The sequence below is a fragment of the Protopterus annectens genome, chromosome 4.part0 (genome assembly GCF_019279795.1).
Source record: "Protopterus annectens isolate FY-2018-M chromosome 4.part0, PAN1.0, whole genome shotgun sequence".
Lineage (NCBI taxonomy): Eukaryota > Metazoa > Chordata > Ceratodontiformes > Protopteridae > Protopterus > Protopterus annectens.
Window position 1 is genome coordinate 1584444362 of NC_056733.1, and position 25226 is coordinate 1584469587.

Genomic DNA, 25226 nt, shown 5'->3' on the forward strand with positions numbered 1-25226 from the left:
CAGCAGGTACCTACACAGGAGCAAGGACAAGGATTTTACTCAAGACTCTTCCTAGTCCCAAGAAAGGACAAATCATGGAGACCCATTCTGGATCTTTCAATTCTGAACACCTATCTGCAAGTACCAAAATTCAAGATGCTAACACTACAGCAGCTTCTTCCCATGCTGGGCAAGAATGCTTGGCTAGTCACTTTGGACCTCAAGGAGGCATACCTGCATGTCCCTATCAGACAAAATTGCAGAAGATACCTCTGCTTCATTGCAGGTTCAACGATATCAATTCTCTGCACTGCCCTTTCGCTTATCTACTGCGCCCAGGGTCTTCACAAAATGACTGGCACCAGTAATTGCATACTGTAGACAAAGAGGAATTCAAATATACCCATACCTGGACGACTGCCTTATTCAAGCAGAAAGCAAGGACATTCTTTTAAAGCATCTGGCATTTGTCAAACACCTTCTAAGTTGCCTAGGGTACACAGTAAATGAAAAGAAATTAAAACAAGTGCCCTCACAAAACATAATATTCCTGGGTGCCAGCTTGAATACAACGGCCCAGATGGCTTATCTCACGCCAGACAAGCAATGACAGCTGATTCAATATTTCAAAATAATGGCAACAAAGACCCAACTCCCTGCAAGAAAAATTCTGCAGGCCTTGGGATTCATGGCATCTTGCATACTACTAATACCATTTGCAAAACTGCATATGAGGAAATTACAATGGTACCTGAAAAGTGTATGGACTCAGCACAGCCACAGCTTGGAAACAATGATACCACTCATTCCCTGCCTTCAACAGGAGTTTCTATGGTGGGCACAGGCATGTCACCAAAACAAGGTTCAGCCTTTCACCTTACCCACAGCTAGGCAAACTATGACAACAGATGCATCGGACTATGCCGGGGGAGCACACATGGCAGGGCAGTGCATTCAGGGCAAATGGACTTCAGATCAGAGGCATCTGCATATCAGTCAAAAAGAAATGCTAGCAGTACAGAATGCCCTAACAGCTTTCAAGGACCTCTTACACCCAGGCCAACTAATAATAAAGACGGACAATGCCACAGTAATGTGGTACATAAACAAGCAAGGGGGCACACATTTCTACCCTCTATGCAGGCAAGCAATTACCTTGTGGAACACTGCACTGTCTTACCAGGTTCAATTACAAGCACAATTCCTTCCAGGAAAGAAAAACACATTGGCAGACGACCTAAGCAGAAACATCATGGATCCACACAAATGGAAACTAGATCCACAAGTATTTGCAATGATAGCTCAAAAATGGGGATGCCCAGACATAGATCTGTTTGCAAGCCCCCACAACCACCAACTTCAAAAATTTTTCACAAGGACCTTCCATCCACTAGCTTGGAAAGTGGACACCCTCTCATTCAGTTGGAAAACATTAACAGTGTATGCCTTCCCTCCACTACCTCTTCTAGCAAAGGTACTGCTGAAACTCAGATTAGAGAGGCCACAAATGATACTCGTTGCACCAGACTGGCCATGTCAGCATTGGTATCCAATTTTAAGGAACATGGCCCACGGCCCACCATGGATTTTGCCACAAATTCCTCACCTGCTCACCCAGCGAGACAATCCGATTATACACAGCCAGCTCAAGAGTTTAAACCTGGCTGCATGGCAAATTACCTAAACAATCAGCCAACACCTTTATCCAAAGCTGTTATGGATGTCATTCTGGCCAGAGGCCCAGCACCAGGAAAACCTATTCAGACAAATGGAAAAGATTTTGCACCTGAACCAGGCTAAAGGTCTAAATCCCCTTGATCCAAACATCCATCAGATTCTACAATATTTAACTGAGATGTTACACAAAGGACTTTCCTTTTCATCTATTAAGATCCATGCCTCAGCAATTTCAGCTCATTACAGCACAGATCCTCCTTTATTCTCACATTCACTCCTAAGACAGTACCTCAGAGGGGCTAAGAACTTAAGACCGCCAAGGAGAGCTCCAACACCTACTTGGGATCTCAACTTTGTTCTGGAAAAGCTTACACTGCCGTCCTTTGAACCGGCTTTTTCAGCTGATTTAAAATTTCTTTCATGGAAAAGTGCCCTACTACTAGCAATAACCTCAGCTAGAAGAGTCTCAGAGCTACAGGCACTAATGGAAGTGGAACCTTTCCTCATTTTTCATCAAGACAGTGTCTCTCTATGAACTAACCCTTCCTTTATGCCAAAGGTGGTATCCAGTGTGGCCCTAAACCAAACCATTCACTTGCCCACCTTCTTCCCAAATCCCCAGAACATAGGAGAAAGACTCCTGCACGCTTTGGACATTCACAGGCAATTATGTTACTACTTGGATAAAACTAAGGCTTTCTGTGAAAACTGACCAGCTCTTTTGTAGCCTATGCTACAGGATCACAAGGAAAAGCTATCTCAAAACAGACCATTTTTAAATGGCTAGGCATTGCATACGCTTCTGCTACACACATCATGGGAAGCCAGCACCTGCTAACATTAGGTCCCACTCCACCAGGGCTACAGCTACATCAGCAGCCTTTCTCAGGGAAGTGCCAACCAAGGATATTCTGGAAGCTGCAACTTGGAGTTCAGTGCACACCTTCACCAAACACTATCACTTACCTCTATACTCTAAGACTAGAGCTGGTTTTGCCACTGCAGTTTTGCAGGGCCTACTAGCTTCTTCTAACCCTGTTTGAGTCCACCTCCCATCCTTAGCTTTGGGATTCAACCCCAGGTGATGACTGCAGCAGGTTAACGCGAACATAGTACAGTTTTGTACCTACCATAAATGTAGATGTTCGAGTGTTCACCCTGCTGCAGTCCAGGTTACCCTCCTCCATCCCTCTGAACCAGCTGAACTTATCTCTGCCACTCTATCATATACTACCTCTGTGGTGTATTTGCTTGTGCCTAAGGGTTTTGTTTTATTTTTATATAGCTATATGTATATATATATATATATATATATATATATATATATATATATATATATATATATATATATATATATATTTTTGCCTGCCTGTTGTGGGCACCTGACATCTGGGGCAAGAAAACTGAAGAAAATGGCATCGGATGCCTCTTATATACCCCTGGCGCACTGACGTCAGGGAAGAAGCGACAGCAGCCAACGCCGGACCAAGACTTTGGAATTCGGCCGACTGCACTTGATCACTTGACGGCAGGATAACCCAAGTGTGATGACTGCAGCAGGGTGAACACTCGAACATCTACATTTATGGTAGGTACAAAACTGTACTTTTTGGTTGTGGTGAGTTATATGTTGAGAAGCTCAAGTGCATTATATTGCTTAACCCACATTGAAGTGTAATATAAATAGTGACACCTTCTCCCTTTGTCCCTTTCTGTGCAATAACTGGTCTAAATGTGTGAAAGGCATTATAGCCCTGCTCTGCTGGTGTGCTGTCTGTGACTTTGAACCATGTCTCCGTAATTACACAGACATCTGTATTCACCATAGTGAACAGAACTTGCAGGGAGTGGAAAAATCTTCTATTTGTTTTGTGGCATCAGCCTTGAAGAAGGTAGAATGCTGGTCATTGCTAGGCTCAAACCTGCCTGGAGACAGATAGGTGGAGAGCTCCATCATGTCTTGTCATGTAGTTCAGGGAGCTATGTTTCAGGTCATTTATGCCCACATGGATTTGTGACTAAATCATACTGGTGCTTGATGTTCATCGTGCATACAGCTGCAGTCATAACAGATGGGTTATCCTGCCGTCAGGCGGGTCCTCGGTCGGGGCCGAATTCCAAAGTTCTAGGTCCGCATCGGGTTGTCATCACTTCTTCCTGACGCCAGTGCGGGGGTATGCAAGAGGCAGCCGACGCCATTTTCTTCAGTCTTTCTTGCCGCGCTGTTCCCGGCAGAAGCAGTTCGCAAGTGCCTGTCGGCCAGCTCTTGAGATTTACGAAAGTATTTCAGCCAAAGTCGTCTTGAAAGCTAAGTACCCCGTTGGGGAAACTTTTCTTGCCTCAGACCGCTGTCAGACAGTTAATAATTGCATTTCATGTGGGAAGCAAATACCGCATAAGGATTGCCACTCTTTCTGTATACCTTGCTTAGGCCCAGACCACTCGATGTCTCGCCTGCCGCTTGTGCTAGATTCAATAAGCGCACTATTGCCGGGCGGAGTTCGCCTCTTCACTTTTTGGCAAAAATTGAATTATATTATGTCGCCGGATACCCGACTCCAGTTTTGAGCAAAAACGCAAAGATAAGGACAGACATACGAGGTCCGTGCCACCTACTGAAACCACGCTAAGGCCGACTACCGGTTCTCCGGTACTCAGCCAGCGCCCACGCAGCCCTGAGTACCGATGACAATGCATTACCGTGTCTTCAGTACCAGAGGTCGCAGGCTGCCCCATTCCTACTACAGACTCACGCCTACTCCTGGCAGGGAAACTCAGAATTTAGACTGGCCTGCCATTTCAAGGGGTCTTCAGGCCTTCCTCCTTCTCTATTAAAGCCTTCACTAAATCTAAAGCAGCCATGAAGCCAAAAACAGGTTCCTCAGACCCCTCTCAAGGCCCCATGCCTAAGAAACAGATGCTTAAGATGGCTGAAGATTTGATTACCCTTATCAGGGTTCCCATCCCCCTCTTATAAAGACCAAGACAAGAGGAGAATTATGCATCCTCTGACCAGGTTTCACTCTCCTCAGATTCTTCTGAGGAACAGGATTACACTTGTCCACCTTATGAAGACTCTATTCCCTCAGCATCTCATCCTGAAGATTACTCCTTTGGGGAAACTTTACATACCATGAGGGAACATTTCCACTGGGAGGGCCAGGATTACTTAGATTCTAAGAAAAGGCTCAGAGAGTTCCTTTTACTACCCTAGCACAGACCTCTTGCTATCCCTCCTGTTTTAGATATTGTAGATGATGTTTACTTGGAGTCTAGTTTAAATCCAGACTCTCTATCTCCTGCTCCAGCCAAACCAGACAGATACTACAGAGTACCTGACTCACACAAATTCCTTTATAAAAGCCCTGTAGCTGACCCAGGAACAATTTCCCAGGGTCCTAAGGGAGCAAAAGCTTCTATGACTAAAAATCCTGTGCCCTCTGAAAGGGATTCCAGAGCCCTAGATAGATGGGGAAAGAAATATACACCTCAGCAACTCTGGCTATGAGAGCATTAAACTGCCAGTTTCACATGTTGAAATATCAGCAATTCCTAATGTCTCAGTTAAAACAAAAAATGAGCACACATTCAGAACAGTCTGAATTCAAGGAAATGCAGGATCTGTTGCATGCAGCTGAACAGGTGGGCAAACATACTTTACAATGTGGATTTGATTCATTGGAAGCTTCCTGTAGAGCAGCTGTTACTGCCTCTGTCATTCGTAAACATGCTTGGTTAAAAGAACAAACCCTCCTTGACCATGTTAAAGCAAAATTATTGGATGTACCTTTACAGCAGGATGTATTATTTGGTGTCAAAGCAGAAGAGGTTTTAAAGAAAATGGAGGATAAGGCAAAGTCTATGCAAACGGTCAAGGATTTTTTGCAGGTACAACCCCCTCGTTTCAGCAGAAATTGGCCAACAAAAAACTGGTCCTTTCCAGCTTCAGCCAGATCACAGAGGGGCAAATACAGATGCCCAAGGGGCAGAGGTCAGTCACAGGGCCCTTACAAACCTCGCCAATGGGGTTCTGCTACTCAGAAAGGAGGAGAAGACAGGCCCCAAGCTAGCAGAAGACAAACCCAATGACTCTATCCTCAAATTACCAAGCAAATCTCTCCTGGCAACTCCCTTGGGAGGAAAACTAGCATTTTTTTGCTGACAACTGGCACATCATCTCAAAAGACAAATGGGTTCTAAACATTGTCTCTCAAGGATACAGATTACACTTCCCTTACCAAGGATCAAAGGAATGCCAAACCTGCCACCAAATCAATGGGCAGAGGCACAAAAACAAATTACAGCTCTCATGAGAGCCATTCAGCAGGTACCTACACAGGAGCAAGGACAAGGATTTTACTCAAGACTCTTCCTAGTCCCAAGAAAGGACAAATCATGGAGACCCATTCTGGATCTTTCAATTCTGAACACCTATCTGCAAGTACCAAAATTCAAGATGCTAACACTACAGCAGCTTCTTCCCATGCTGGGCAAGAATGCTTGGCTAGTCACTTTGGACCTCAAGGAGGCATACCTGCATGTCCCTATCAGACAAAATTGCAGAAGATACCTCTGCTTCATTGCAGGTTCAACGCATTATCAATTCTCTGCACTGCCCTTTCGCTTATCTACTGCGCCCAGGGTCTTCACAAAATGACTGGCACCAGTAATTGCATACTGTAGACAAAGAGGAATTCAAATATACCCATACCTGGACGACTGCCTTATTCAAGCAGAAAGCAAGGACATTCTTTTAAAGCATCTGGCATTTGTCAAACACCTTCTAAGTTGCCTAGGGTACACAGTAAATGAAAAGAAATTAAAACAAGTGCCCTCACAAAACATAATATTCCTGGGTGCCAGCTTGAATACAACGGCCCAGATGGCTTATCTCACGCCAGACAAGCAATGACAGCTGATTCAATATTTCAAAATAATGGCAACAAAGACCCAACTCCCTGCAAGAAAAATTCTGCAGGCCTTGGGATTCATGGCATCTTGCATACTACTAATACCATTTGCAAAACTGCATATGAGGAAATTACAATGGTACCTGAAAAGTGTATGGACTCAGCACAGCCACAGCTTGGAAACAATGATACCACTCATTCCCTGCCTTCAACAGGAGTTTCTATGGTGGGCACAGGCATGTCACCAAAACAAGGTTCAGCCTTTCACCTTACCCACAGCTAGGCAAACTATGACAACAGATGCATCGGACTATGCCGGGGGAGCACACATGGCAGGGCAGTGCATTCAGGGCAAATGGACTTCAGATCAGAGGCATCTGCATATCAGTCAAAAAGAAATGCTAGCAGTACAGAATGCCCTAACAGCTTTCAAGGACCTCTTACACCCAGGCCAACTAATAATAAAGACGGACAATGCCACAGTAATGTGGTACATAAACAAGCAAGGGGGCACACATTTCTACCCTCTATGCAGGCAAGCAATTACCTTGTGGAACACTGCACTGTCTTACCAGGTTCAATTACAAGCACAATTCCTTCCAGGAAAGAAAAACACATTGGCAGACGACCTAAGCAGAAACATCATGGATCCACACAAATGGAAACTAGATCCACAAGTATTTGCAATGATAGCTCAAAAATGGGGATGCCCAGACATAGATCTGTTTGCAAGCCCCCACAACCACCAACTTCAAAAATTTTTCACAAGGACCTTCCATCCACTAGCTTGGAAAGTGGACACCCTCTCATTCAGTTGGAAAACATTAACAGTGTATGCCTTCCCTCCACTACCTCTTCTAGCAAAGGTACTGCTGAAACTCAGATTAGAGAGGCCACAAATGATACTCGTTGCACCAGACTGGCCATGTCAGCATTGGTATCCAATTTTAAGGAACATGGCCCACGGCCCACCATGGATTTTGCCACAAATTCCTCACCTGCTCACCCAGCGAGACAATCCGATTATACACAGCCAGCTCAAGAGTTTAAACCTGGCTGCATGGCAAATTACCTAAACAATCAGCCAACACCTTTATCCAAAGCTGTTATGGATGTCATTCTGGCCAGGAGGCCCAGCACCAGGAAAACCTATTCAGACAAATGGAAAAGATTTTGCACCTGGAACCAGGCTAAAGGTCTAAATCCCCTTGATCCAAACATCCATCAGATTCTACAATATTTAACTGAGATGTTACACAAAGGACTTTCCTTTTCATCTATTAAGATCCATGCCTCAGCAATTTCAGCTCATTACAGCACAGATCCTCCTTTATTCTCACATTCACTCCTAAGACAGTACCTCAGAGGGGCTAAGAACTTAAGACCGCCAAGGAGAGCTCCAACACCTACTTGGGATCTCAACTTTGTTCTGGAAAAGCTTACACTGCCGTCCTTTGAACCGGCTTTTTCAGCTGATTTAAAATTTCTTTCATGGAAAAGTGCCCTACTACTAGCAATAACCTCAGCTAGAAGAGTCTCAGAGCTACAGGCACTAATGGAAGTGGAACCTTTCCTCATTTTTCATCAAGACAGTGTCTCTCTATGAACTAACCCTTCCTTTATGCCAAAGGTGGTATCCAGTGTGGCCCTAAACCAAACCATTCACTTGCCCACCTTCTTCCCAAATCCCCAGAACATAGGAGAAAGACTCCTGCACGCTTTGGACATTCACAGGCAATTATGTTACTACTTGGATAAAACTAAGGCTTTCAGAAAAACTGACCAGCTCTTTGTAGCCTATGCTACAGGATCACAAGGAAAAGCTATCTCAAAACAGACCATTTTTAAATGGCTAGGGCATTGCATACGTTTCTGCTACACACATCATGGGAAGCCAGCACCTGCTAACATTAGGTCCCACTCCACCAGGGCTACAGCTACATCAGCAGCCTTTCTCAGGGAAGTGCCAACCAAGGATATTCTGGAAGCTGCAACTTGGAGTTCAGTGCACACCTTCACCAAACACTATCACTTACCTCTATACTCTAAGACTAGAGCTGGTTTTGCCACTGCAGTTTTGCAGGGCCTACTAGCTTCTTCTAACCCTGTTTGAGTCCACCTCCCATCCTTAGCTTTGGGATTCAACCCAAGTGTGATGACTGCAGCAGGTTAACGCGAACATAGTACAGTTTTGTACCTACCATAAATGTAGATGTTCGAGTGTTCACCCTGCTGCAGTCCAGGTTACCCTCCCTCCATCCCCTCTGAACCAGCTGAACTTATCTCTGCCACTCTATCATATACTACCTCTGTGGTGTATTTGCTTGTGCCTAAGGGTTTTGTTTTATTTTTATATAGCTATATGTATATATATATATATATATATATATATATATATATATATATATATATATATATATATATATATATATTTTGCCTGCCTGTTGTGGGGCACCTGACATCTGGGGCAAGAAAAACTGAAGAAAATGGCATCGGATGCCTCTTATATACCCCTGGCGCACTGACGTCAGGGAAGAAGCGACAGCAGCCAACGCCGGACCAAGACTTTGGAATTCGGGCCGACTGCACTTGACGACTTGACGGCAGGATAACCCAAGTGTGATGACTGCAGCAGGGTGAACACTCGAACATCTACATTTATGGTAGGTACAAAACTGTACTTTTTGGTTGTGGTGAGTTATATGTTGAGAAGCTCAAGTGCATTATATTGCTTAACCCACATTGAAGTGTAATATAAATAGTGACACCTTCTCCCTTTGTCCCTTTCTGTGCAATAACTGGTCTAAATGTGTGAAAGGCATTATAGCCCTGCTCTGCTGGTGTGCTGTCTGTGACTTTGAACCATGTCTCCGTAATTACACAGACATCTGTATTCACCATAGTGAACAGAACTTGCAGGGAGTGGAAAAATCTTCTATTTGTTTTGTGGCATCAGCCTTGAAGAAGGTAGAATGCTGGTCATTGCTAGGCTCAAACCTGCCTGAGACAGATAGGTGGAGAGCTCCATCATGTCTTGTCATGTAGTTCAGGGAGCTATGTTTCAGGTCATTTATGCCCACATGGATTTGTGACTAAATCATACTGGTGCTTGATGTTCATCGTGCATACAGCTGCAGTCATAACAGATGGGTTATCCTGCCGTCAGGCGGGTCCTCGGTCGGCCGGCCGAATTCCAAAGTCTAGGTCCGGCATCGGTTGTCATCACTTCTTCCCTGACGTCAGTGCGGCAGGGGTATAAAAGAGGCAGCCGACGCCATTTTCTTCAGTCTTTCTTGCCGCGCGGTGCCCGAAGCAGAAGCAGTTCGCAAGTGCCTGTCGGCCAGCTCTTGAGATTTACGAAAGTATTTCAGCTGAAGTCTTCTTGAAAGCTAAGTACCCCGTTGAGGAAACTTTTCTTGCCTCAGACCGATGTCAGACAAAGTTAATAATTGCATTTCATGTGGGAAGCAAATACCGCATAAGGATTTCCACTCTTTCTGTATACCTTGCTTAGGCCCAGACCACGATGTCTCGGCCTGCCGTTTTTGTGCTAGATTCAATAAGCGCACTATTGCCGTCGGGCGGAGTTCGCCTTCACTTTTGGCAAAAAATTGAATTATATTATGTCGTCGGATACTCCGACTCCAGTTTTGAGCAAAAAACGCAAAGATAAGGACCGACATACGAGGTCCGTGCCACCTACTGAAACCATGCTAAGGCCGACTACCGGTTCTCCGGTACTCAGCGAGCGCCACGCAGCCCCTGAGTACCGATGACAATGCATTACCGGTGTCTTCAGTACCAGAGGTCGCAGGCTCCTCGGCCCCCATTCCTACTACAGACTCCGACGCCACTCCTGGCAGGGAAACTCAGAATTTAGACTGGCCTGCCATTTCTCAAGGGGTCTTCAGGCCTTCCTCCTTCTCTATTAAAGCCTTCACTAAATCTAAAGCAGCCATGAAAGCCAAAAAACAGGTTCCTCAGACCCCCTCTCAAGGCACCATGCCTAAAAAACAGATGCTTAAAATGGCTGAGGATTTGATTACTCTTATCAGGGGTTCTCAACCCCCCTCTGACAAAAGGCCCAGACTAGAGGAAGACTACCCTTCCTCAGATCAAGCTTCTATTACCTCAGAACTATCCGAGGACCAGGATTATGCCTATTCTCCATTCAAAGACTCTGATGCAGAGGTGTCTATTCCCTCGGTCTCCTCTTTTGGGGAAACCCTGCATACACTGAGGGAACACTTTCACTGGGATGGCCAAGATTACTCAGATTCCAAGAAAAGGTTCAGGGAATTTCTTCTGCTCCCCCAGCATAGGCCTCTGGCTATCCCTCCTGTTTTAGATATATTGGATGATGTGTACACAGAAGCCAGCCTTAATCCAGATTCTTTGCCTCCAGCTCCTGTTAAACCAGACAGGTATTACCGGGTTCCTGATTCTCACCAGTTCCTGTATAAAAGCCATACTGCTGACCCAGAAACAATTTCACAGGGTCCCAAGGGAATTAAGGCCTCTACTGCTAAAAACCCATTACCTTCAGAGAGAGATTCCAGAGCTTTAGAAAGGTGGGGAAAAAGGTGTACACCTCGGCCACTTTAACCATGAGGGCATTAAACTGTCAGTTCCATATGTTAAAGTATCAACAGTTTTTGATATCTCAGCTGAAAAGCAAGATGACACAACCAGACCAACCAGATTTAAAAGAGTTGCAGGATTTGTTGCATGGTGCAGAGCAAGTGGGTAAACATACCTTGCAGTGTGGTTTTGATGATTTAGAGGCCTCATGTAGAGCTGCTGTTACGGGTTCTGTTATACGTAGGCATGCTTGGCTCAAAGAGCAAACCTTACCAGATCATGTCAAAGCTAAATTATTAGATGCACCTCTTCAAAAAGATGTATTGTTTGGTGTTAAAGCAGAGGAGATGCTAAAGAAAATGGAGGAAAAAGCGAAATCAATGCAAACAGTGAAAGATTTCCTGCAGGTACAGCCTCCACGTTTCAGCAGAAATTGGCCTTCAAAAAATGGGTCCTTTCCAGCCACGGACAGACCTCAAAGGGGCAGATACAGGTGCCCAAGGGGTAGAGGACAACCTCAAGGATCTTTCAGAGCCAGACAGTGGCAAGCACCAACCCCAAGAGGTGGAGAAGATAGAGCACAGTCTTTTAGAAAACAGACACAATGACTTCCCCCTACACCTGCCAAGCAAAGCTTTAATGGCAGCACCTTTGGGTGGAAAAACTGGCATTATTCTCAAAAAATTGGCATATTGTTACAAAAGACAAATGGATTCTGGACATTATACACAGAGGCTACAGGTTCCACTTTTACACCCTTCCAAAAATGAGAGGCATGCCAAACCTGCCACAACATCAAAGGGCAGAGGCACAAAAACAAGTTTCACCTCTCATGGACATGAAAGCAATTCAAGAGGTACCTGCAAAAGAACAAGGTCAAGGGTTTTATTCCAGACTATTCCTGGTACCAAGGAAAGACAAAGATTGGAGACCTATCTAAGACCTATCCATCCTAAACACATATCTACAGGTGCCAAAATTCAAGATGCTCACATTACAGCAGCTTCTTCCCATGCTGGGCCAAGGAGTCTTGGCTGGTAACACTGGACCTCAAGGAGGCATACCTGCATGTCCCTATCAGACAAGATTGCAGAAGATACCTCAGATTTCTTGCAGGTTCAACCTATTACCAATTCTCTGCATTGCCCTTTGGCTTATCTACTGCCCAGAGTGTTTACAAATGCCTGGCATCAGTAATCGCCTTCTGCAGACTACAAGGGATACAAATCTACCCATATCTGGACGACTGCCTGATCCAAGCGGACAGCAAGGACATACTACTGCAGCACCTGGCGTTTGTAATAAAACTGTTGAACTTCCTGGGATACACAATCAACAAAAAGAAATCAAAACTAATACCCTCTCAACAAATAATTTTTCTGGGTGCCAGCTTGGATACAACCACCCAGATGGCCTACCTTACGCCAGACAAGCAAGGGCAACTGTCTCAATACTTCAAAAAAATGGCAGCTTACACCAGGCTAACTGCAAGGAAAATCCTGCAGGCTCTGGGATTCATGGCATCTTGCATCCTACTAATCCCATGTGCAAAGCTGCATATGAGGAAACTTCAATGGTACCTGAAAAACTTATGGTCTCAACACAGCCACAGCTTGGAAGCAATTATACCACTCATTCCATGCCTTCAAAAGGAATTTTTGTGGTGGACTCAAGCTTGCCAAAGAAACACAGGTCGTCCGTTCTGTGTACCTCAAGCAACTCAAATCATCACTACAGACGCCTCAGACTACGCCTGGGGAGCACACATGACAGATCAGTGCATTCAGGGAAAATGGACCCAAAAGAGAAGCACCTTCACATCAACCAAAAGGAAATGCTAGCCGTGCAAAAGGCTATTTTGACCTTCAAAGACCTACTACATCCAGGCCAGCTATTGATAAGGACAGACAACACCACAGTGATGTGGTACATAAACAAACGGGGGAACTCATTCATACCCCCTGTGCAGGCAAGCCATGACCCTATGGAACACAGCACTGGAACTGCAAATTCAACTACAGGCACAATTCCTGCCAGGGAAGGAAAACACACTGGCAGACAACCTAAGCAGAAATATGACAGATCCACACGAATGGAAGTTGCATCCTCAAGTTTTCACAATGATAACTCAGGCATGGGGACAGCCAGACATAGATCTCTTTGCTACCCGCAGAAATTGCCAGTTGAAAAAATTTTGTTCAAGGACCTACCATCCACAGGCCTGGAAAGTGGACGCACTTTCCTTCAATTGGGCAACATTGACAGTCTATGCCTTCCCACCTCTTCCTCTGCTGCCCAAAGTTCTATTAAAAGCCAAAGCAGAGAGGCCGAAAATTATTCTCATTGCTCCAGACTGGCCAAGACAACACTGGTGTCCGCTCCTGAAGAGCCTGACACATTCCCCACCATGGATTCTACCTCTAGTCCCTCTTCTGCTGTCCCAGCACAACTACAAAACCCTTCACAGCAATCTCAAAACTCTAAATCTAGCTGCATGGAGAATTCTTTGATCTCTCAACAATTTCTCCTCTCCAAGGAGGTGCAGGATGTCATCTTGGAGGCCAGAAGATCTTCTACTAGAAAGGCCTACTCCACCAAATAGAAACTATTTTGTGCCTGGAATCAAGAAAAGGGACAGAATCCTTGGGTAATAAATATACCTCAAATTTTACAGTACCTAGCTGAGATGTTAAACAATGGACTTTCCTTCTCCTCCTTCAAGATCCACGCTTCAGCCATTTCTGCACAATACAACACAGATCCTCCTTTATTCTCTCACCCTCTCTTAAGGCAGTTCCTTAGAGGGGCAAAGAATATAAAACCCCCAAGGAAACCCACCAGTCCCTGCTTGGGACCTCAACTTCGTATTGGAAAAGCTGACCCTTTCTCCCTTCGAGCCAGCATCTTCAACAGAGTTACAGTACTTGTCGTGGAAAACAGCCTTTCTTCTGGCTATCACCTCAGCACGCAGGGTTTCGGAGCTACAGGCCCTCATGGCTGTGCAACCATTCATCATTTTCCATCAGGACAGAGTTTCCTTATGAACCAACCCTACCTTTATGCCAAAGGTAGTATCCAGTGTAGCTTTGAATCAGACTGTCCACTTACCTACCTTTTATCCTAATCCACAAAACAAAGGGGAAACACTACTACATTCCTTGGACATTCACAGACAACTTTGTTACTATTTGGACAGAACAAAGCCATTCAGGAAATCTGAGCAACTCTTTGTGTCCTATGCTGCAGGTGCTCAGGGAAAGGCTATTTCCAAACAGACAATTTCAAAATGGATAGCCCACTGCATACGCTTTTGTTACTCATTTCATGGAAAAACTGTGCCTGCATGCATCAGATCCCACTCCACCAGAGCCACAGCTACCTCTGCAGCCTTCCTCAGGGGGGTCCCCTACCAAGGATATTTTAGAAGCAGCCACCTGGAGTTCAGTGCACACTTTCTCCAAGCACTATCACCTCCCACTATACTCAAAATTTAGAGCGGGCTTTGCCACAGCAGTCCTGCAGGGCATCCTAGCCCCTCCTAGTTCCACTTAGTGCCTACCACCCTTACTTAGCTTTGGGATTCTACCCATCTGTTATGACTGCAGCTGTATGCACGATGAACATAGTACAGTTTTGTACCTACCATAAATGTAGATGTTCGAGTGCTCATACAGCTGCAGTCCAGGTTTCCCTCCCTCCACCCCCTCTTAGGACAGGCCTTATGACAAACACTTTTCATATAACCTTTTGGGGGTATTCTTATATGGTGTATTTGCTTGCAACTACTGTTTTTGATTTATCAACATTGCATCTTTGCATAACATTATGTTTGCCTTCCTTCTGGGGGCACCTGACATCTGGGGCAAGAAAAACTGAAGAAAATGGCGTTGGCTGCCTCTTTTATATCCCTGCCGCACTGACGTCAGGGAAGAAGCAACGACAACCGATGCCGGACCTAGACTTTGGAATTCGGCCGACTGAGGACCCGCCTGACGGCAGGATAACACATCTGTTATGACTGCAGCTGTATGAGCACTCGAACATCTACATTTATGGTAGGTACAAAACTGTACTTTTAGTGACTTGAATGCTCCTGATAGGCAACTGATCGTAACCCTCTCCTTGCCCAAAGTGGTGAGAGAGACATCATTGTGTCTCACATTGGAGCCTCCTATGGCCAGAATATTGGATTGTGAGATTTACTTCATGAGCTTAGATGTTAAGACACTGAGATTTGTGGTAGAATGTGTCATGTTGGGTATTGCGCCAGTAATGTGTTTAGGAATTTGCTGAAGATACTTATTGTAATTTCTGTATTTCATAGGCTTTTGATATTTAGGTAGTGAACTTTTAAGAGCCTCTGCAATTTTATCCATTTTAAACCTAGGCCCAGAGAGAAAAGTTCTACAAATAAAAGAACAGAAAATGCATATACATAGGTAAAAACTGACATCATATTACAATATACTGGAAATGCATAGATGAATGAAAATATTAATGCACAAATGGCATGTATGCTATTACACATATACCATCATTAAAGCAAGGTAAGTACACTATCATGTAGCATTGAAATGTGCTGATGTAAGTGCGACAGTTCCTTACTCATAAAGCAAATGGCAGAGTGGAAAAATTCAAATCGTGGAGGAGGAGAAAAAGAGAGGGAAGAGTGAGAAAAGGTATTTATTAGAAGTAATAATTGGGGTAGAGATGGGAGTTAGGAGGAATAATGAGTAAAAATAAAATTATGAGCAAGAGAAATGAAACCAAAGAAAAGGAGAGATGTTTTAGTTGCAGCTTAAGTAAATTGATATAATGTGTTGCTCTGATTGGTGCAGGAATCATATTGCAGTCTTTTGCTACACAGTGTGAAGTTAGACTTTGAATACAGTTTTTTGTTAGTCTTATAGATGTCAAGCAGATTTCTGTCAGAAGATTGAAGGTGACAACTTGGGGAGTATTTGCCCCACACACTCCTTTACATCATACTAATTGCACAGTCACGCAACAGTGAAGAAAAGAAAATACAATCAGTCACTGTTTCCATTCAAACATAGAACACAATAACGCTGAAACTCTTTGGGCCTTATAATTTTCAGTCAATCATGATTCAGTCAAATGTGACAAATGAGATTAGTTTTGTTCAGGCTACAGTGGTTTAGTGAAATGTGCTTTAGTCAAAAAAAACAGTACCACATATGAATGTATGTGTGTGTGTCTTCAAAACTCTTGTATATTTTGCTGTTTGTCATTTATGTGTGCATGTGAATTTATATATTTATAATATATGTGTGCGTGTGTGTTGAGAGCATGAATTGAATGATATCCTAAGTAAATCTCTTCACATTTCCAGAAGTGATTGATGCAATGCATTTGTAGATAATGTGTTTGGATGCTTCTGGAATGCCAAAATTGATAACATTAGATTTTGTCCATTTTGTATACCTCACTGTAATTGTTTTTTTTTTTTTTTTTTTCCTTTTTAAGTAAGATGGATGACAAGCTGTCAGACAGCACAATTAAGATACCTGTATGGGTCACAGCTACCTGTGGCATAACTGTCAGCCCATTACTTTTTGTTAGACCTCTTCTTCCTTTGTCTTTTCAAAATCTAAGCACACTTAGGAGTCCTGATTTCTGCAGTCCTCTTTCAGATGGTATGACTGAGTTCCTGAAGTGCTACTCCCTTCATATCAGAAGCAGTCAGGTTCATTATTATTCAACTGCCTTCACAAATTATGCTTTTTGTAGTCATTCATATGCTTATTGTTTTAATTTCTGAATTAAAAAGGTTTCATTCCTTCACTTTAGAGTAAGTGGTGCAGTGCTCTTTTTTAATATGTAGGAGGGGGGATGAGTGTATGTGCAGGGAGCATGTGTCTTTATGTGAGAGAGAGAGTGAGAGTGTGAGAGCATGCGTACATGTGTATGCGAAAACAGCAGTTGATTTGGACACAGTAGTGATGCAACACTGTTCTGTAGCAAGGTGGCCACCATGTCATGGTCATGTGACATTTTAGAGCTTTGTGTATGTGAATAATTATTGCATATATGGAGTAATACTGGCTTGGAGCTTTATATGGGAGATAGTGATGTCAGTGCAATGGGCTTGCTGCACCGTCTGTGGGGTGTCCCCGAGTTGACATGTGCCAATAGTTTTTATACCTCTTAGCCATTGCAGCACTGTTTTTGGAAGAATGAGTCAAATTCCCACTGTTCAACAGCATGTGCAGTGTGTGTGTGTGTCTGTCCATCTGCTAGTCAGAGTGTAATGGACAGCAAGATTTGCACTTGCAGACTGACAAGTGCTGACATGGTGATGAGTAGCAGGTGTCATAAGACTGGGTTTGGAGACAAGTGTAATGACATTGAACAACCAGATCTTCCCACATTAACCATGTGTCTGTTTTGTGTGTGTGTGTGTGTGTGTCTGTGTGGTATAAAAGAACTATGGAGCAAATCTGCACTGACACCTGCTGAGGGAGACAGTTGTGTATGTGCAGTGGACTGGCTGCAGTAGGTAAGGATGGGGAGTCTAAGCTGCCATCCAGCAGTCATTTTTATTTGCCAAAGCTATTACAGCAGTGTTTTGCAAAGAGATAGGAAGAGCTTCAAAGTTGACTGGTATGTTTGTGTGTGTGTGTGTGTGTGTGTGTGTGTGTGTGTGTGTGTGTGTGTGTGTGTGTGTGTGTGTGTGTGTGTGTGTGTGTGTGTGTGTGTGTGTGTGTGTGTGTGGGGGTGATGTTAATGTTATGCATTGTGAAATGGCGGTATTAAGAGTAAAACTGTGCTCAGCATGGTCCCTAGCGATTTCATCATTACTTGATTAAAACATGTATGTTGCCTAGTGTTTGTCAGTACATTGTTTGAGTGCCCTGTTTGGAGTATGGTATCACTGTTAACAGCTGCTGGTACTGTTTCAATACGTGTGTGTCATGAAGTATGTACACACCTTTGTGATCTGGGGTAGTTAAAATGGAGAAGGAGAACAGGTGAGCAGGAGTGTTGGATCTCTTTATCAGCATACCCAAGTGTCCTTGATTTTGGCTTGTACTTGTGCTCTGGCATACTACAATCCGTAAATCTTTTTGAAAATGGTATTGGATTCTTAAGAGCAAATAATGACATTCGTTGCAATTAAATACTTCTTTCTTTCTTCAGAAAATGAATGCTAATTCATGTATTTTTATTTTGTGAGCTTACTAAATATCAGTAGTGCTGTTTCCAAAAGTGTCTGATTTGGAAGCTTTCTCCATGAGTCTGTTTCTGACAGGATGAGAGATATGCTACAAGAATATAACTAAGACAAACTACATAAAGCAATAGTAACAGAAAGTACTGGGTCACATGAAAGGCTTGGGAGGTCAATGTTAAGAAGAAACTGAGAAATGTTTCATTGTCATGTAAAGTTTAGCATTAAATATCATAGTTCAGGTTATGGAGTAACAGAATAACTGCAGCCAAAATGTAATTCAAATAAAATATTTTACTGCTCATGTTTTAAGAAATGGATAGATTGGCCTAAACTCTGGATTGATATGTGATTTTTGTTTTAGAAATAATTCCTGGGAAATGCTGTTCAGAGGTGAAGAGACATATGAGAGAACAGTTTTAGTGGAACACCATGCTGAGATTTGTTTGATTAGATGTGGATTACATTATGTTGGGGAAACTGTTAGATCTTTTAAAGAACATGTACAAGAGCACGTTAGGGATGTTATTAATGTAAAAATGGAAAGTCCTTTGGGGGCTTATTTTAAGTTGTGTCATAATTCGAACCCAAGTTGTTTGAAAGCAACTGTTTTAGAATAGGTAATGTTGCAGTTGGGAGAATGTCGAGAAATAAAAAGCAAGTTGTTGTATAAAGAGACACTGTTTATTTTAAAATATAATACGATGGAGCCATTAGGCTTAAACATAGAATGTATTTGGAGGTTAGTAATTAGATAATTGGGTGTTAATTGAAGAGAATATTGTATGTAAAGGGGCTGTTTTTTAATGTATGTTACTCTTTGAAGGCTGTGTGTGAAGCCGAAGCACTAAGTCTGGTGAATAAACTGGAATTTCATTAGTACATTTCTGTGACCATTTTGGTTGATGTTCTTCATGTTTCACTGTTGCAGTCATCACACTTGGGTTATCTGCCTGCAGGTAACCCTCAGTCGGCCCGAATACCAGAGTCTTAGTATTTTGGCGTCCGATGCTGTAGCTTCTTCCATGACGTCAGGTCGTCAGGGGTATAAAACAGGTAGCCGACGCTATTACATCAGTCTTTCTTGGCGTGGAGGAGCCCGAAGCAGAAGCAGTTTGCAAGTGCCGGTCGGTTGCTGCCTGAAATTTTTGTTTTTGAGTTTATAATCCTGAAGTCTTCTAAAGCTAAGTACCCCGTTAGGGATCCTTTTTTCTTGCTCTAACCGATGTCAGAAAAAGTTAACAATTCTCTTACCTGTGGAAAGCAAATACCTCACAGAGATTTTCATTCTTACTGCATCACCTGTTTAGGCCCAGACTACGACGTCCCTTGCTGTTGGTTTTGTGCCTTGTTTAATGCCAGAACCATTCATCATCGGGCTATCTTTGTCACTAAATTCTTTCGCTGTCATTCTCCGTATTCTGAAATGGCTTCGTTAAGCCATCCGACTACCGATGATCTGAAAAAACATAAGGATAAAGACAGAGACAGACTGCATAGGTCCAAAACTGCCGAGGACGCTTCCGTTAAGCTAGTCACCAGTCTGCCGGTACTCAGTGTGGCTCCTTCACAACTCCTGATGCCCACTTCTGTGGATTCACAGGCCTTTGCTGAGACCCATTCAGAGTCCAGTATGCCGCAAGATGCTTCTTCAACTATGGAACCTGCGGATGTCTCTACCTTGGATGGGTCCAGAGCTGCTGTACAGACACCGGCTTCTAAGGGTGTATTCCGTCCTACCAGTGTTCGAATCAAACCGACGACTTTGTTTGTAGCCAAAATGACAGAGTTTCTTAGGTGCAGAGTATGCACTACGCCTAAAATACCCGACAACCAAAGCGCATGCTCAAGCTACCATGCCACAAAACAAATGCTTAGAATGGCTGAAGACCTTATTACCCTAATTAGGGGAAGCCGTCCTTCCCCTTCTAAGAGACAAATAATTGAGTTTCCTTCTGATTCTACAGACCAGGAATCGATGACTCTGACCCTTCTGATTACCAGGACATGCCATTATCAGCTTATGAAGATTCAGATGCAGAGGAATCCATTCCCTCTGCCTCTCCTCCAGAGAATTTTTCTTTTGGTGAAACCTTGCATACTTTAAGAGAGTATTTCCACTGGGAATGCCAAGACTACCCTCAGTCCAAAAAGTGACTCAGAGAATTTTTGGAGTTGCCTCAGCACAGGCCTGTAGCTATACTCTCTGTCCTGGATGTTGTAGATGTTTTTATAGAATTTAGTCTTACTCCAGATACATTACTGCCAGCCCCTAGGAAACCTGACAGGTACTACAGAGTACCTGATTCCCACAAATTTCTCTTCAAGGATCCCACTGCAGATCCAGAGACCATTTCCCAGGGACCTAAGGGTATTAAGGCTACTACAGCCAAAAATCCTACCCCTTCGGACAGGGATTCCAGAGCTTTAGACAGATGGCATAAAAAGGTACTCTGCAACTCTTGCCATCAGGGCATTGAATTGCCAGTTTCACATGCTGAAGTACCAGCAACGTATTATGGAACTAATTAAACAAATGGTATTACTTCCAGATTGTGCAGAAAATAAAGATTTACAAGAGCTAATGCATTCTGCAAACCAAGTTAGTAAGCATACTTTGCAGTGTGGTTTTGATGCCCTAGAGGCATCTTGCAGGGCTGCAGTCACTGGGTCTGTACTGAGAAGGCATGCTTGGCTGAAGGAACAAACCTTGCCAGATCATGTCAAATCCAAATTACTAGACACTCCTTTGAATAAGGACTGTTTGGCACCAAAGCAGAAGAAGTTCTTAAAAAGCTAAATCTATGCAAACTGTCAAAGAATTCTTACAAGTGCAACCACCTAGATTCAGTAGGCATTGGCCTTCTAAAAACTGGTCCTTTCCAGCCCCTTCCAGGCCTTCCCAGACCAGACCCAGGGGAAACAGGCCACCCAGGCTAGAGTCTCAGGGTATGCAGATAGCTAAACAATGGAGTGCCCCCACCCCTAAAACAGGGAGTGGTAAGCCGCCTCCTTATGGAAAAAGTCCATGATGACATTTCAGTTATCCTGCCCAGCCCTACCCAATTACATGTGCCCCTAGGAGGAAAACTTGCCCTTCATGCAAAAAAACTGGATGTCCATTACTCAGGTCCGATGAGTCCTAAATATTGCATCCCAAGGGTATAAATTCTACTTCCATTCACTGCCATCCTCAAGAGGGTTTCCAGACCTTCCTCCAAACTAGTGGGCAGAGGCTCAAAAGCAAGTGCTTTCCCTGCTCAGTATCAGAGCTATTCAACCTGTTCCAGTAGAACAAAAGGGTCAGGGTTTTTACTCCAGACTTTTCCTCGTGCCCAGAAATGAGGGCTCTTGGTGCCCAAACCTGGATCTTTCAATTCTCCATACATTTCTGGTGATCCCAAAATTCAAGATGCTAACCCTGCAACAGCTTCTCCCTATGCTAACCAAGGATGCCTGGTTAGGCACGCTAGATTTAAAAGTAGCATATCTGCACATCCCCATAAGGGAGTCATGCAGGAAATATCTATGTTTCGGGGCAGGCTCTATGCACTGTCAATTCTCTGCACTTTCCTTTGGCTTATCTATTGCTCACAGAGTATTCACAAAGTGCCTGGCTCCAACCATAGCATACTGCAGGTAGAGAAACATCCAAATTTTCTCATACTTGGATGACTGCCTGATTCAGGCGGACAGTCAGGAATTGCTACTTCAGCACCTGGCATTTGTAAAAAGCCTTCTTACTTCATTGGGGTACACCATCAACGAAAAGAAATCACAACTTGTACCCAGTCAAAAGATTGTAGTCCTGGGAGCAAGCTTGGACACAACTTCCCAGATGGCATTTCTCACTTCAGAAAAACAGGTTTACCTGACAATCTTCTTCAAACAAATGGCCACCAGAACCCAGCTTTCTGCAAGAGAAATACTGCAAGCCCTAGGGTTCATGGCCTTGTGTATTCTGCCAACTCCATATGCAAGACTGCATATGAGAAAACTTCAGCGGTACTTGAAAAGTCTTTGGTGCCAACGTTCTCAGGACCTGGAAACAGTCATTCCTATCATACCTTGTCTAAGGGCAGAGTTCCTTTGGAGAGCAGAAGCATGCAACCACAACAAGGGACTGCTTTTCTCTCAGCCACCCAAACCCTGACAGCAGATGCATCAGACTATGCATAAGGGGCTCACATGGCAGGCAAATACATTCAGGGCCACTGGAGCCCAGGCCATATTCTCCTGTACATCAATCAAAAAGAGATGCTAGCTGTACTGAATGCTCTGACAGCCTTCAAATACCTAATCCTTCCAGGACAACTGCTTATAAAAACAGACAACACCACAGTTATGTGGTACATAAGCAGGGGGGAACCCATTCTTACCCACTCTGCAGGTTAGCCATAGCCCTGTGGAACACAGCCTTGAGCAACCAAGTGCATCTGCAAGCCCAATTTCTGCCAGGCAAACAAAATTCGCTGGCAGATGACTTAAGCAGAAATCTCCTAGACCCACACGAGTGGAAATTGGAGCCCGCCCAACACCTTCAACCTTCTGATCAAAAAGTGGGGGACACCAGAGGTGGACCTCTTTGCCTCCCCCGAGAACCACCAGTTAAGCAAATTCTGCACCAGAAACCCTCACACCTGGAAGGTGGATACCCTATCCATTCTATGGGAAAACCTCTCAATTTATGCCTCTGCCCCTTCTCTCGAGAGTACTACTACAGATAAAACAGGACAGGCCAAGGGCAATTTTTATTGCCCCAAACTGGCCACGCCAGCACTGGTATCCACTCTTACGCAGCCTGATAGCAGTGCCACCAGTTTCCTACCCTGCTGCCTCAGCAGGAGGGACAGATTTTGCATCCACAATTGCAAAGCCTAAACCTTGCAGCCTGCCTTATCCCTTGAATACCCCATCAGCAACCCTCAGTAAACAGGTGCGGGATGTCATTCCGGAAGGGCTAGTACTAGGAAATTCTATGCTGAAAAGTGGAAAAGATATTGTTCTTGGAATCAAGCTCTAGGGAAGGACACAGCAGTGCCCTCCTTATCTCTAATCTGTGATTACCTAGCAGAGCTACATCACAGAGGCCTATCCTTCTTCTCCATTAAGATTCATGCCTCTGCCATCTCTGCTCATTATAATACTGAACCTCCCCTTTTTTCTCACACTCTCATCAAACAGTTCCTGAGAGGGGCTAACAACTTAAAGCCCCCTAGAAGAGCACACACCCCTGCTTGGGACCTTAACTTTGTACTGGAAAAGCTTACACTTCCCCCTTTTGTACCTGCTGCCTCAACAGAGTTAAAATTCCTCTCTTGGAAAACAGCCTTGCTTTTAGCCATAACTTCAGCAAGAAGAGTGTCTGAGTTACAGGCACTTATGGCTGTGGAACCCTTCATTATTTTCCATGCTGACAGGATTTCCCTCAGGACTAAACCCGTCCTTTATGCCTAACGTGGTGTCCAGTGTGGCTCTAAACCAGTCCATTCCTTTGCTAACCTTCTTCCCTAATCCTCAGAATAAAGGGGAAAGGATCCTGCACTCCTTGGATGTGCACAGACAGCTCAGATTCTACCTTGACAGGGCTAAGCCTTTCAGAAAATCTGACCAGCTGCTAATCAGCTATGCTACAGGGGCAGAGGGTAAGGCCATTTCAAGACAAACTATTTCCAAATGGATAGCACACTGCATCCATTTCTGCTCCACCTACCATGGAAAACCTACCCCACAGGGGATCAGACCACATTCCACTAGGGCTACTTCCACCTCTACTGCATTTCTCAGGGGAGTCCCTACCAGGGATATTCTGGAAGCTGCAACATGGAGTTCTGTACACACCTTCACCAAGCATTACCACTTACCGATCTTTTCTAAATCCAGGGCTGGATTTGCTACAGCAGTCTTGCAAGGCCTTCTAGTCAGCCCTAACACCTCTTGACTGCCCCCACCCTTCTTCAGCTTTGGGAATCAACTCAAGTGTGATTACTGCAACATTGAAACACGAAGAACATAGTACAGTTGTTCTTCAAGTTTCACTGTTGCAGTCATCACACTTGGGTTATCTGCCTGCAGGTAGCCCTCAGTCGACCCGAATACCAGAGTCTTGGGATTTCTGCATCAGATGCTGTCGCTTCTTCCATGATGTCAGGTCATCAGGGGTATAAAACATGCAGCCGACACCATTGCATCAGCTTTTCTTGCTGAGCGGAGTCCGAAGCAGAAGCAGTTCACAAGTGCCGGTCGGCCGCTACTTGAAATTTTTGTTATTTGCATTTCATACCTAAAGTCTTCTAAAGCTAAGTACCCCATTGGGGATCCTTTTTTCTTGCTCTAACCGATGTCAGAAAAAATTAATAATTGTCTTGCCTGTGGAAAGCAAATACCTCACAGAGATTTTCATTCTTACTGCATCACCTGTTTAGGCCCAGACCACGACGCTCCTCGCTGTCGGTTTTGTGCCTTGTTCAACTCCCAAACTATTCGTCGTCAGGCTATCTTTGTCGCTACATTCTTTCACTCTCATTCTCCATATTCCAAAATCGCTTCAATAAACCATCCGACTACCGATCTTCCAAAAAAAACATAAGCATAAAGACAGAGACAGACCGCATAGGTCCAAAACTGCCGACAATGCTTCAGTTAAGCTAGTCGCCAGTCCGCCGGTACTCAGTGAGGCACATTCGCAGCCCCTGATACCTGCTTCTACAGATTCGTAGGCCTCTGCTGAGACCCATTCGGAGTCCGGTATGCCGCGAGATGCTTCAACTATGGAACCTGTGGATGTCTCTGCCTTGGATGGGTCTGGAGCCACTGTGCAGGCATCGGCTTCTGAGGGTGTATTCAGGCTTTCCGATGTTCATATTCAACCGACTACTTCTTTTCAA